This window comes from Diabrotica virgifera, chromosome 5 (assembly GCF_917563875.1).
Source record: "Diabrotica virgifera virgifera chromosome 5, PGI_DIABVI_V3a".
NCBI classification, from domain to species: domain Eukaryota; kingdom Metazoa; phylum Arthropoda; class Insecta; order Coleoptera; family Chrysomelidae; genus Diabrotica; species Diabrotica virgifera.
In genome coordinates, this window is record NC_065447.1 from 16,473,726 (window position 1) to 16,486,109 (window position 12,384).

General features: G+C 32.2%; 1 protein-coding gene across 1 annotated transcript in view; it reads right to left on the minus strand.

Moving 5' to 3' along the window:
* The window catches only part of LOC114332918 (probable G-protein coupled receptor No18), a 169,436-nt gene extending 157,693 nt beyond the window's left edge, over positions 1 to 11,743 (minus strand). The window contains exon 1 of the mRNA XM_028282710.2: positions 11,480 to 11,743. The gene's annotated coding sequence lies outside the window, so the exon portion shown is untranslated. The remainder of the gene's footprint in view (positions 1 to 11,479) is intronic.
* Positions 11,744 to 12,384: the final 641 nt, after the last annotated feature.

A 12,384-nucleotide genomic window follows, 5' to 3' on the forward strand; every position in this document is an offset into this window, starting at 1 on the left:
GCGAACAAAGAACAACAGGGCAACAGGTCCTGACCAAATACCTGTAGACATAATACGGTTAATAGAGGACCAGCAAATTGGAATATTGGTCGACTTATTTAATACAATATACAGTACAGGAATCATTCCCAGAGATTGGCTGCTGTCAACGTTCATAACATTGCCAAAAAAAGCAAATGCAAAAGAATGCCAAGACCACCGGATAATAAGTTTAATGAGTCATACACTCAAAATATTTTAAAAAATTATACACCGGAGAATACATAACAAACTTGAGCAGGACATAAGCGACACGCAATTTGGATTTAGAAATGCAATGGGAACGAGGGAAGCCCTGTTCGCTGTAAATGTACTTGTGCAAAGGTGCATGGATGTTAATCAGCCAGTATATATGTGTTTCTTGGATTACAACAAAGCCTTCGATAAGGTCAGACATAACCGCCTTATCGAATTACTTGAAAAGAAAAACTTAGATATGAGGGACATCAGGATCATTAGTGCTATCTATTTTAATCAGATCGCTGTGGTAAAAGAGAACAACGCCATTTCAAATGAAATACGGATTGAGAGGCGTCAGACAGGGCTGTGTCCTGTCTCCTACTTTGTTCAATTTGTATTCAGAGGAAATAATCCAGAAAGCACTAGAAGACCTAACCACGGGAATAAAAGTAAATGGTCGACCAATCAATAATATACGGTTTGGCGACGACACTATTTTATTAGCCGAATGTCTTGAGGATTTACAACAAATGGTTGACAGAGTGGTAGAAGTCAGCCAAGAAAACGGATTGTCGCTAAACACAAAAAAGACACAATTTATGGTAATCACAAAAATTCAACAGCGCCAAGAAAGCATAACAATACATGGAGAACAAATTAAAAAGGTTGAAAAATATAAATATTTGGGTACAATAATTAATGAAACTAATGAGTACACAGAAGAGATTAAAGCAAGAATAGGACAGGCAAGAAATGCTTTCAACAAACTAAAAAAAGTACTCTGTAGCAGGGACATTACAATTTCTTTAAAGATAAGACTTCTGAGATGCTACGTGTTCTCCGTATTATTCTATGGGTTGGAGGCTTGGACATTAAAGAAGGATGTTTCGGACAGATTGGAAGCCTTCGATTTATGGGCCTACAGAAGAATATTAAGAATAAGTTGGGTGGATAGAGTCCCGAATATCGAGGTGTTGAGAAGAATGGGAAAAGGTAAAGAGGTTTTAGATACAATTAAAGTCAGAAAACTGCAATATCTGGGACATGTTATGAGGGGCGAGCGTTATAACTTGTTACAATTGATAATGCAAGGAAGAATACAGGGTAGAAGGAGTCGCGGAAGAAGACGCATTTCCTGGTTAAACAATTTGAGAGCTTGGTTTAATTGCACTTCTGCTGATCTCTTTAGAGCAGCGGTATCGAAAGTGCGAATTGCCGTGATGGTTGCCAACCTTCTTAGAGGAGATGGCATATGAAGAAGAAGAAGAAAGAGCAATAACTCAGTCGTTATTGGGTTTACATAGGTCTTTCAGACGCGAGTCTCTTTGTTTTTTCATTAGCTGGAATTTTGTTCTTAATGATTTTTTCTATGAAATTAATTTTTTTTAAATTACCTATTCATGAAAACGGTTATAAAACGTGAGTTTCTTCAATGAAAAATGCATAGCTTTAATCGCAAAAGACTTGGAAAGTGTCAATTTTGCAAAAAAATTATAGAACAGAATTGACTCAGAATTGGTCACTCTACCGATTTCCATAGTTATTTTGATTAAAAAATTTTCGTCCCCTAGATGAGGTTGTTTTTACCCCTAGAGCAAAAGCGCAGTTCGGCATGGGGTATATTTTGACAAAGGTTATAATTACTACCTAAATTCAGATTTTCAGGGAAATCGACCTTGGTTCTCAAAATTCCACGAGAAAATGGCTGTTGATTGGACTATGAGTTATTTATTATTTAGCGATGGCTAGATTACACTTCAGTTGAGTTCTGTATAAACAAAGAGTTTTATTAAGCTGATGATGACAGAGATATTCAGTGGCCTAACAAACTCCGTCGCTCCCCCCGGAATTGGAAATGGGGCACCTTTTAAAAATTTACTAAATTCGACTTGTGCAACAAAAGTTACAGCCCAGTAAATGAACGTGAAATACGGCGATACCGTGTAATTTTTAGTGTCACCATCGAAGTGGTCAATTCACAATGCAATGAGATTTTTGCGAATGAAAATGTTTATTGTTAAACAAAAGAAAAACACTCAAAGAGTCGAGTTGATCGAAAAAAATATTCTTAACAAAAATTAAATAATTAATTATTATTCTTATAAATAATTGAAAAAAAATGGAGTCTATCAGCCCAGTAAAATCAAAGTTGTAGATCATTAAAAATTGTTCTTATTCGTAAACTCCAAATCGAATATTTCAACGTGAAATCACCAAAAAATGAAGCAATTTTTAGGGAAAATTCATTAAAACTTTTTTAAAGTATTTAAAAAAGTTATATTTTTACTTTTTATCAAAGCTTCTAGCGTCAATACTAAGCTAGTTGTTACGCTCAAAATAAAGTTTGCGCCTTTTTTGTTTTTTTTATAAGCTACATTTTTGCTAAAAATATTTTTCCGATAATTTTTCGATAATATTTTAGTTCGATAGAATTCTACTTATTTTTGAGTTGTTTGCGAAAAACCGCCAAAAAACGTGGTTTTTTGTTAAAAAATAAACAATTTCACTTGGAAATAACTCGAAAAGTCGAAAAGACTTAACTAAAGAAACTCTATAGAACAAAAATTGCTTATAATTAGTCAATATATACATTTCCGGACTTATTTTAAACATACGTTTTTTACCACCAAGAAGGGTAGACTTTCACCTCTTTAAGTAAAAGCAATCAACGGCACAAGTCCAATTTTGAAGTGGAGGGTAAGTAGAATCTAAATCCAAATTGTCAACAAATCTGTCGAGACGCTGATAATTACACTACGAAACGGTCATTTACTGGGCTATTAGTGTACCTATTCATGCACTGTTTGTGACAACTTACACTTTTCATCTTTAGGCGTATAGAATAAAATAGAACAGATATATTCGCTGATAATAGTGCACGAAGAAAGTTGTTCATCTCACAGAATAATACAATGTAATAATGTATTACTTTTTGTTCTATTGTATTCTATACCCCTAAAGATCTACAATTTTATTAATAGGCACATATCTATCTGATGGGCAACTTCATTTTCAGTACTACACTGCTTAAAAAACGTTGCGTATGTATACGTAAAATAATATAACAATAACACATTTTTACATATATTAGACGACAAGATGGGGCGCCTGACACATTGGGGCGACCCCGCAAGCTTCATGCTGCGGGGGCCTCGGTTACGCCTATGGCGATACTCAAAAGCGTCCTGAATTTCTTTTAAAAAATCTTGTTATCTAATAACAATCGTTATTAGATAATAATATTTTAAGTGTTTTTTTTTTAATTTTTTTAACATCTACAATAATAGCCATAAAATAAAACAATGGATTATTATTAATCGAGTATATGCTCGTGCATTACTTAACATATGTGTACTTCATTATAACATCAAAATAGGTGATGTCATTATCTAATATATATTAATTATTTATTAGAATTACAATACAAACATTTGTTATGCATTTTATGCATGAAAGATAATTACGCATAAGGTACTGATGCGTTTTGAGATAACTCTAATAACTGGTTTGATAGCATGAAGGTTACTTTACTCTATTTGTCTATTTTATCGATTTGTTGCTAATGGGTGGATTATTTTAGTGAGTCTCAGTTACAATTATTGACTTTTAGTGCAGCACTATCTACGGAGATTCTGTATTCTGTATCCATTGAATCTCAATATTTTGTTGGTGTGTACGTCAAATACTACCCTTATTTTAACAAACAGCTCTTAAGTGTTTTTTTATTTAAGAAAATAAAGCCACAGTACTGAAAAAGTGGCAGGAATACTTTAATATGTCAGTTAGTGGAGAAACTAGAGCTACAGTCTCTAGCCAGAAACAAATAACTCGGAACAGACAACCTACCCGCATAAATATTTGAATGTGGGTGCCAAACATTTGTAACCCTACTTCACAAACTATTAATACAAATATGCGGGTATAAGGGATATTTCAGAACCATGTCCATGTCCATGTATTTTTGTCTTTATCCTTGTAAAATTTATTCTGTATGTTACTGATAGTATGTTACTGATAAGCCCTTGAAGGAACGTCAACCTCATCAAGAGGCTTCTACAACAGGCCTAGGCCATATAAATCTCTGGTACGGAGAAACCTAATCTGAACCTTCTATGGACAATATCGCATGAATATCTTTCCAATAATAAAATTTTCGTTTCAAATTTAATGTAGAACATTTTTGTATAGAATACTGTTTACTCTAAACCGCTTAGGTTGACGAAAATGTTGACGAAATGTTGACGAAAAATGTAAAAAACTACTAATTTGCCGACTTCTCCCCTCCACCTCCCCACAAACCCGACGCTCAAAATGGTGTAACTTTTTACTGAAAAATAATATATGGACGATATAGAACAATTTGGTATTGGAGGAAAACTTTTATTTTGGATTACGGGGTTAGGCCTTTTTTGGACCAATTATACTATACTACCTCCGTAACTTTGGAGCTGTTCGTTTTAGAAGGATTATGCATAGGAACTTTTTTGTTTAAAATTTAATGTAGAGCATTTTTGTATGGAACATTGTTCATGATAAACCGCATAGTTTTGGAAATATTGACGGAAAACTTAAAAAACTCTTAATTTACCGACTTCTCCCCCCCTTCCCCCAAACCCGACGCTCAAAATGGTGTGACTTTTACTGAACAATATGTGGACCATATAGAACAATTTGGTGTTGATTTTACTTTGGATGTCTGGGTTTGGGTCTAGTTATACCGTACTATAATAATTCTGTAATTTGCAATTTCATTAGAAAATTTAAACCATAAAAATGTTTCTGTCTACTATGGATATAATTGACCCAATATGACATTTTAGTTATTGGTAATAATAACAAAATTAATTCAAATATATTTTAACCAGACATAGATACGTATATTTTCCTCGAATAATTTTCAATTTATTATTTAAAAAATCAGTTAAATTTAGTTGCAGTTAGAAAAACCAAAAACCAAAGTGGAAATTGACACTTATTATTATTTTAATAACTTTTTTTTATTTTATTACTGTTTTTCCTTGGTTTTCGCACGTTTATGATTTGTGATTTTTTATTTATATTCCTTATATGTGGTCATACATATATTTAGGAGTAAAATTTTTATAAATAAGAGAATAAAAATATCGGTGTCTTAATTTTTAGCAAAAATACAATGAATTTATCAAAGATTGGAAGTTTTGCAGATTGTAGCTTATTTTATTGACGTATCCTCAAAATATCCTGGACGACTCACACCACCAACGTAGAGGTATTGCGCCGAATGGGAAAACAAAAAGAAATCTCTTTCACAATTAAGGAACGGAAACTTGATTACCTCGGTCATATATTATGAGACATGATAAATATCGTATACTATGCAGATAATTATATAGGGTAAAATAGAAAGCAAACGCGAACCCGGAAGAAAAAGACACTCATGGCTTCAAAACTTACGTCAATGGTTTGGACTAACATCGATCGAGTTATTCTGAAGCGCCGCATACAAAATTAAAATGGCTATGATGATAGCCAACGTCCGCAACGGACAAGGCACATGAAGAAGGAGAAGCTTATTTTGTAACCAAAACAAACTTAATTATTTTTCTCTCATTCGTATTCGTATAACATGTGTACCTATATCTATTGACGATAAATGTTTCACTTTGCACTTTGCTGATGATCAGGTCTATCAGCTGAGGATGGAAATGATGTAAGATATATGATCAGAAAATTGGATGAAAAGTGTGCTTGAATATGACAATGAATATAAAAAAGAAAATCCAGTTGTTAAAAAACAATCAAAATAACCTAGTGTTAGATCACTTTGAAATTAGTAATATTGAGTCATATAATAGTTATATATGATAAAAGTGTTAAAAGTACACGTTTAAGGCACGCATGTGAAAGTTTGCAGAATGAGCGATATAGAGTTCTGCAATTCACATGAGTGCCTTAAAAATGTACTTTTTAACACGCATATCATACAATATTTTTTCTACAAACGTAATTACAGGACAATATCTACAAAAACTTTTACTTAGAACTTGACTGACATTCCAATTTTATATTTTTTTAACGCTCGTATGGAGTGCTAAAAATTGCATTTTTAACACGGTTGTAGAAAATTAGTTATTTATGAAACAGTTCGTGAAGTATGCTTTTTGCAAACGCACGCGATGTTTAGAGCACGAGCGACAACGGAGCGAGTACTATTCATCGCGTAAGTTCGCAAAAAGTACTTCACGCTTCACGCACAGTTTCATACAATATTTTATCTATGATGAACAAATAAAAAAACTGTAACTCTTCGTCACTGGAATTTATTTCTATTCTACAATTTTTAGAACTTTGACATTTAAAAATTCTAACTTCTTCAAACCACAAAACTGTCAAAACTTTTGTCCTAATTTATTGCTCATTATGTAATCACCATGACAACGCGAAAGTTAAGGATATTTGATTATATGAAAGTGTGTCAAAAAGAGTGCGAAAAAGTAAGTCCCATTTAAAGTACATTGTTACTTCACGCACACTTTAAATACTTCACGCACTGCTATCTATGTATAATGACAGTTTTCACAAACTAAAAACTTATACATAATCTGACATAGAGTAGATAATGGTTATTTATGATACAAGTGTTAAAAGTACAATTTTAAGGCACGCATGTGAAAGTTTGACGCACATGAGTGCCTTAAAAATGTACTTTTTAACACGTATGTCATACAATATTTTTTCTACAAACGTCTTATATATCAGATAATCCATAACCGAAAAGCATCTACATGGTTATGACTGGCGAGATAGAACGCGGTGAAAACTAGGATATACAGGGTGTTTGGTAAATAATGGGCCATAGCTTAACCTTAGATTTCTGAGGTTAAAATAGGTCGATTTAAGCTAACTTGCCTTAGTACGAAAGTTGATAATAACCGAAATACAGGGTGTCAAAACTTTTATATTATTTATTTTTGGAATATTTCATAACAGGCATGGGATAATAACACGACATTTGGTAATCGGGGTTTTTTTGGGACAAGTAATCTAAGTTCGCCACCAAAAATGATGTATTACCCAGAGGGCGCCACATACGCCTTTCAGTGCTCATTTAATAGGTTCAATTTTTTTATTACCCACTCTACATACTTTTTGGATAAAAACTTTTATTCTTTTAATATTTTTACTTAAAAAAGGTACACTACATTTATCTTGCTAAACACATCCGTTTTCGAGATAAACGCACTTTAATTCTGCGAGGCAACACAATTTTTTGCATAATATCATTGTAGTTACACCCGAAAAATAACTTAAAACTATAAAAATTTACAAAAATATAGCGCAAATTTCTTCAAATCGAATTTGTGATGTAATAACATAAATGAGAACTGGCACAATTATTACGGTTTCAAGTTTATTTTTCGAGTCTAACTACAATGATATGCAAAAAATTATGTTGTATTGCAGATTTAAAATGCGTTTATCTCGAAAAGAGTTGAGTTTAGCGAGATTAATATAGTATACTTTTTTTAAGTAAAAACATTAAGAGAATAAAAATATGGTTCAAAAAGTATGTAGAGTGGTTGACAAAAAAAAAATTGAACGTATTAATTGAGCGCTGAAAGACGTATGTGGCGCACTCTGGGTAATACATCATTTTTGGTGGCGAATTTAGATTTCTCATCCCAGAAACCCCCGCTGACCAAATTTCGCGTTGTTATCCCATGCCTGTCAGGAAATATTCAAGAATAAATAAAATAAAAATTTAACTTTGACACCCTGTATTTCGGTTATTATCAACTTTTGTACTAAGGTAAGTTAGCTTAAATCGACCTATTTTAAGCTCAGGAATCTAAGGTTAAGCTATGGCCCATTCTTTACCAAACATCCTGTATAAAGTACCCTTACCTTCAAATCTTATTTCAAACTTTCGTCCATGTTGTATATTAAAAACGTTGGTAGCATAGCTACTCCAACTTGCCTTTTCGAATTGTAGCTCTTAGTTTGTTTTTACTGAGAGTGATTAAAAGAAGATATAAGACAGATGTGGTAGAAGACAAATGACCTGGCTAAGAAAAATCAAAGAATGAACAGAATTAGACATCAAAAAAACTAATCGCAAGAGAACAAAATAAAGAAGCTTTTGCAAATCATCACCAATCTCTACCGGGAAGAACCTTCAATCTAACTTCTTAAGAACAGGCAATGTGAAAAAAATCAGAAATGAATAAACTAGAAAAAGGAGTAATTGAAGAATACAGCATCAGAGCCTGAGCTTTTGAATGTTCTAAATGAAATCTGCTATCTGGTTTTCTTAAGTCTCTTCTTTCTATTGCTTTTAGTTTTTGACGTAATTTTTATGGTAATATGCTAACACTCCAATATACATATAAGTACTTATATACTATTTTTTTGTTAAATACCTAAACTTGCATTTGGCGTTAAGTGACAGAGATTTATTGTATTGCATATAATACAAACTCAACTTAACCACAAATGCTGACCTTATACATCCACGAAATATAAATATGCTTATAAAACATAATATAACATAACAAACTAAACAATATTATAAACACACCTTAAGAATGTCCATAGCAAAGCGCCGGCAAAGAAATTTTTCACTATCACCACAAATTTCACACAAGCGCCTTTGGTACCTATATCTGCGAATTTTTCACTTCTCCTCGTAGCGTAGTTCGGAAGGTACGTAAGAAAAAGAAGACACCCGAGAAAGGCATGGCAGGAGGATATCAGACAAGCCATGACCGAAAGGCATCTACAGGATGATGACTGGCGAGATAGAAGCCATGGAAACTAGGATGCGATACCTTCAAATACTATTTCAAGCTTTAGTTGCTGTTGTATATCAAAAACATTGGTGTGATTCTCCAACCATGGCTTAACGTTTGCTTTTATTGAAAGTCTTAAGAGAAAGTAGAAGACGGACGTGTTTTTATTCGAAGCCAGATGACCTGGCTACGTAAAATCAAAGAATGAAGACCTTCAAAAACTAATTGGAAGAGTACAAAATGAAGAAGAGTTTACAAATCATTGCCAATCTCTACTAAGATGGAATCTAAAGGACACTAGGTGCGAAAAAGATTAGAAACTAATAAAGTAGAAAAAAAGTAAGTCAACAATAAAGCAACAGACACTGAGCGTTCAAATATTCTAAATGAAATATTCTACGTGGTTTTCGTAAGCTTTTTCTTTCTATTGCTTTTAGTTTTTGATGCAATTTTTATGGTAATCTGCTGACACTCCAACATATACCAAGATATAAGTACTTTTATGGTATTTGGTTCGTTAACATCTAAACTTGCATTTGGCGTTATAGGCTATTGATAATGTTCAAAATAAGAGAGCTAAAAGGAACTACAACGTTAACGAGATTTTATTGTCTCATATGGTCAATGGATCTCTAGATTTGAAAAAACCGCTGAGTTCTACCATTTAAATGGGTGCGTTTTTGAGAAAGGGGTGAATTAGTCCCTAGGCACAGAGTGCATTAGGGTAAGTTCTATACACTTTTGGTACAAATATGTCTACAGAAAAATTGTTCCAGATTAAATTTACTATCGAAACATCACCTCTTAAAGACAAAAATATTTTTTTTTACAAAAATATGTTCAAAAGAAAAGCAAGGAAAAGACACGAAAGACAGCAATTTTGTTTTTTGCCCCATAACTTTTTTCCACAGGGATATAGGTATAGGCATTGCTTTAGTGAAAAATAACTTATATCCTTCCTCTTTAAAATAAAATTTGGTAAAAGTCTCTGGGATTTATAGTTTCTGAAATAGGATTTTTCAAATTTCACCGCTCACATCATTTTTGGGACATTTTCCCCATTATTTCGGAAACATTGTTCTGTAACTTTTTTCTACGCATTTCTAGGTATATGCAATGGTACATTTAGTAGAATCAATTACCCTTAAAATGGTCTATTGTATAAGGTTATACGACTCTTTATAAGCAAATTATGCTTTTTCAAGGTTTTATACTTTTAATAATTTTTGATATTTTTAATGATTATTTTTTAAATTTCTCATTGTGAATTTATTCCTTGTAAATTTAGGTAGGTTCATTGTAATATAAAAAATCTTGTTTTCTTTACTTTAAAATGGTGTATTGCAAACAATTCTAGGACTACTTTTAAACAAGATCTTCGTAGGATATCCAAGGGTATCCGTAATTTAAGAAAAATTTTTAATTTTTTTTATTTTTTTCAATTAGAAGAATATAATTGCATATTATAACATAATTTTTAATTCCAAATAACTTTTCTTAATAACACTTTTCGATATTGTGAAATATAAAGGTACTTTACTCTTGATCGAAATTCATATTTTTTAATATACCTCACACACTATTGATACAATTTTATATCTGATGATTGCATCTTATGTTTTAGACTATGCAGAGCATTTTTTTATAAACAATATTTTTTTCATAAAGTTAATAATAAAAAAGTTTTCCATATGGTTTCAACTTAGTAGGACCTATTGCATGTGTATATGTCACATTTTGAAAAACCATATCTTGTTTAAAAATGGCCCTAGAATTTTTTACGATATACCATTTTAAAGTAAAGAAAATAAGCTTTCTTTTTTATGATAAAATGCATATACCTAAATATACCATAAACAACGTTATAATAAGAAATTTAAAAATAATCGTTAAATATATCAAAACTTATTTAAAGTATAAAACTTTGAACAATTATATCTTGCTTAAAAACAGCCATACAGCCTTCTATATGAGACCATTTTAAGGGTAATTAACTTTTCTTCCTCTTAAATGTAACAATGCATATACCTAAAGCTACGTAGAAAAAAGTTACAGAACAATGTTTTAGAAGTAACAAGCAAAATGGGCCAAAATCGCTGTGAGTGGCGAACTTTGAAAAATCATATTTTGAAAAATATAAATCATAGAGACTTCTACCAAACGCCGTTTTAAGTAGAAAGGATGAGTTTTTGACTTTAAAAGGTGATGTCTCGATAGTAAATTTAACCTGGAATAATTTTCCGGTAGACATGTTTGTACCAAAAGCGCATAGAACTCACCCTAATTCGCCCTGTGTCTAGGGACTAATTCACCCCTTGCTCAAAAACGCATCCCTTTAAATGGTAGCACTGCGTGGGTTTTTATTATTTAGAGATCCATTGACCATATGAAACAATAAAACCCCGTTAACGTTGTAGTTCCTTTCTCAAATACATAATCAATAGCCTATTAATTGATAGAGATTTAACGTATTGAATATAATACAAACTCACCTTAACAAAAAATGCTGACCTTATACATCCACGAAATATAAACATGTTTATAAAACATAACAAACTAAACAATATTATAAACACACCTTAAGAATGTAAGTACATAGCAAGGCGCCGGCAAAGAAATTTTTCAATATCACCACACATTTCACACGAGCGCGTCGGAATAACACGCAAATTTAGTTGTATCCGCAAATTTTTCACTTCTCCTCGTATATCGGAAGGTACGCGAGGTTTTCACGTAAAAAATTACAACAACCGCGATTCACATCAATGGACAAACTAAAATATTTATTATCTATCGTTGCAGTGTTGCCGTGTATATGTAATTAATTTCTATCGTACATATTTGCGCTATCAAGTTTTTTATACAAACAGACCTACAAAGATATTTTGCATAAACAGTTCGCCGAGATGCGATAATCGGATATCAAATTTTATACCAGGTTTATCAAGAAATATTAATTTTTCTCAAGAGTTCTTCTTCTTCTTCTTTAGGTACCGTGTCTGTATTCAGACGTTGGCCATCATCATGTTTACAATTTCTTGAATCCTTTCTCTATTGGCTGCTGCGCGAAATAATTCTTTTACTGTGGAACCACATCATTAAATAATACTGTGATATATATGTGGGATTCGTTAAAGACAATCGTAATAAAAGTCCGTGTGATGTTTAACAGTTTTAATTAATAAAATAGATAACTAAATTATTGATACTATTAAATTGACGAAATGTAAAAGTGTTTGTGTAATTGCGAACAAAATTTTACGAGTTCTCACAAAGGAAACTGTCTTTGAAATAATCGCGTTTATCTACTTATATATGACCGGCTTGTCAATATATAAGTACGTCTTAAACTTCGTCCCTTCGATTATTGCCAAATACAATGTCTTTCCTCAGAATC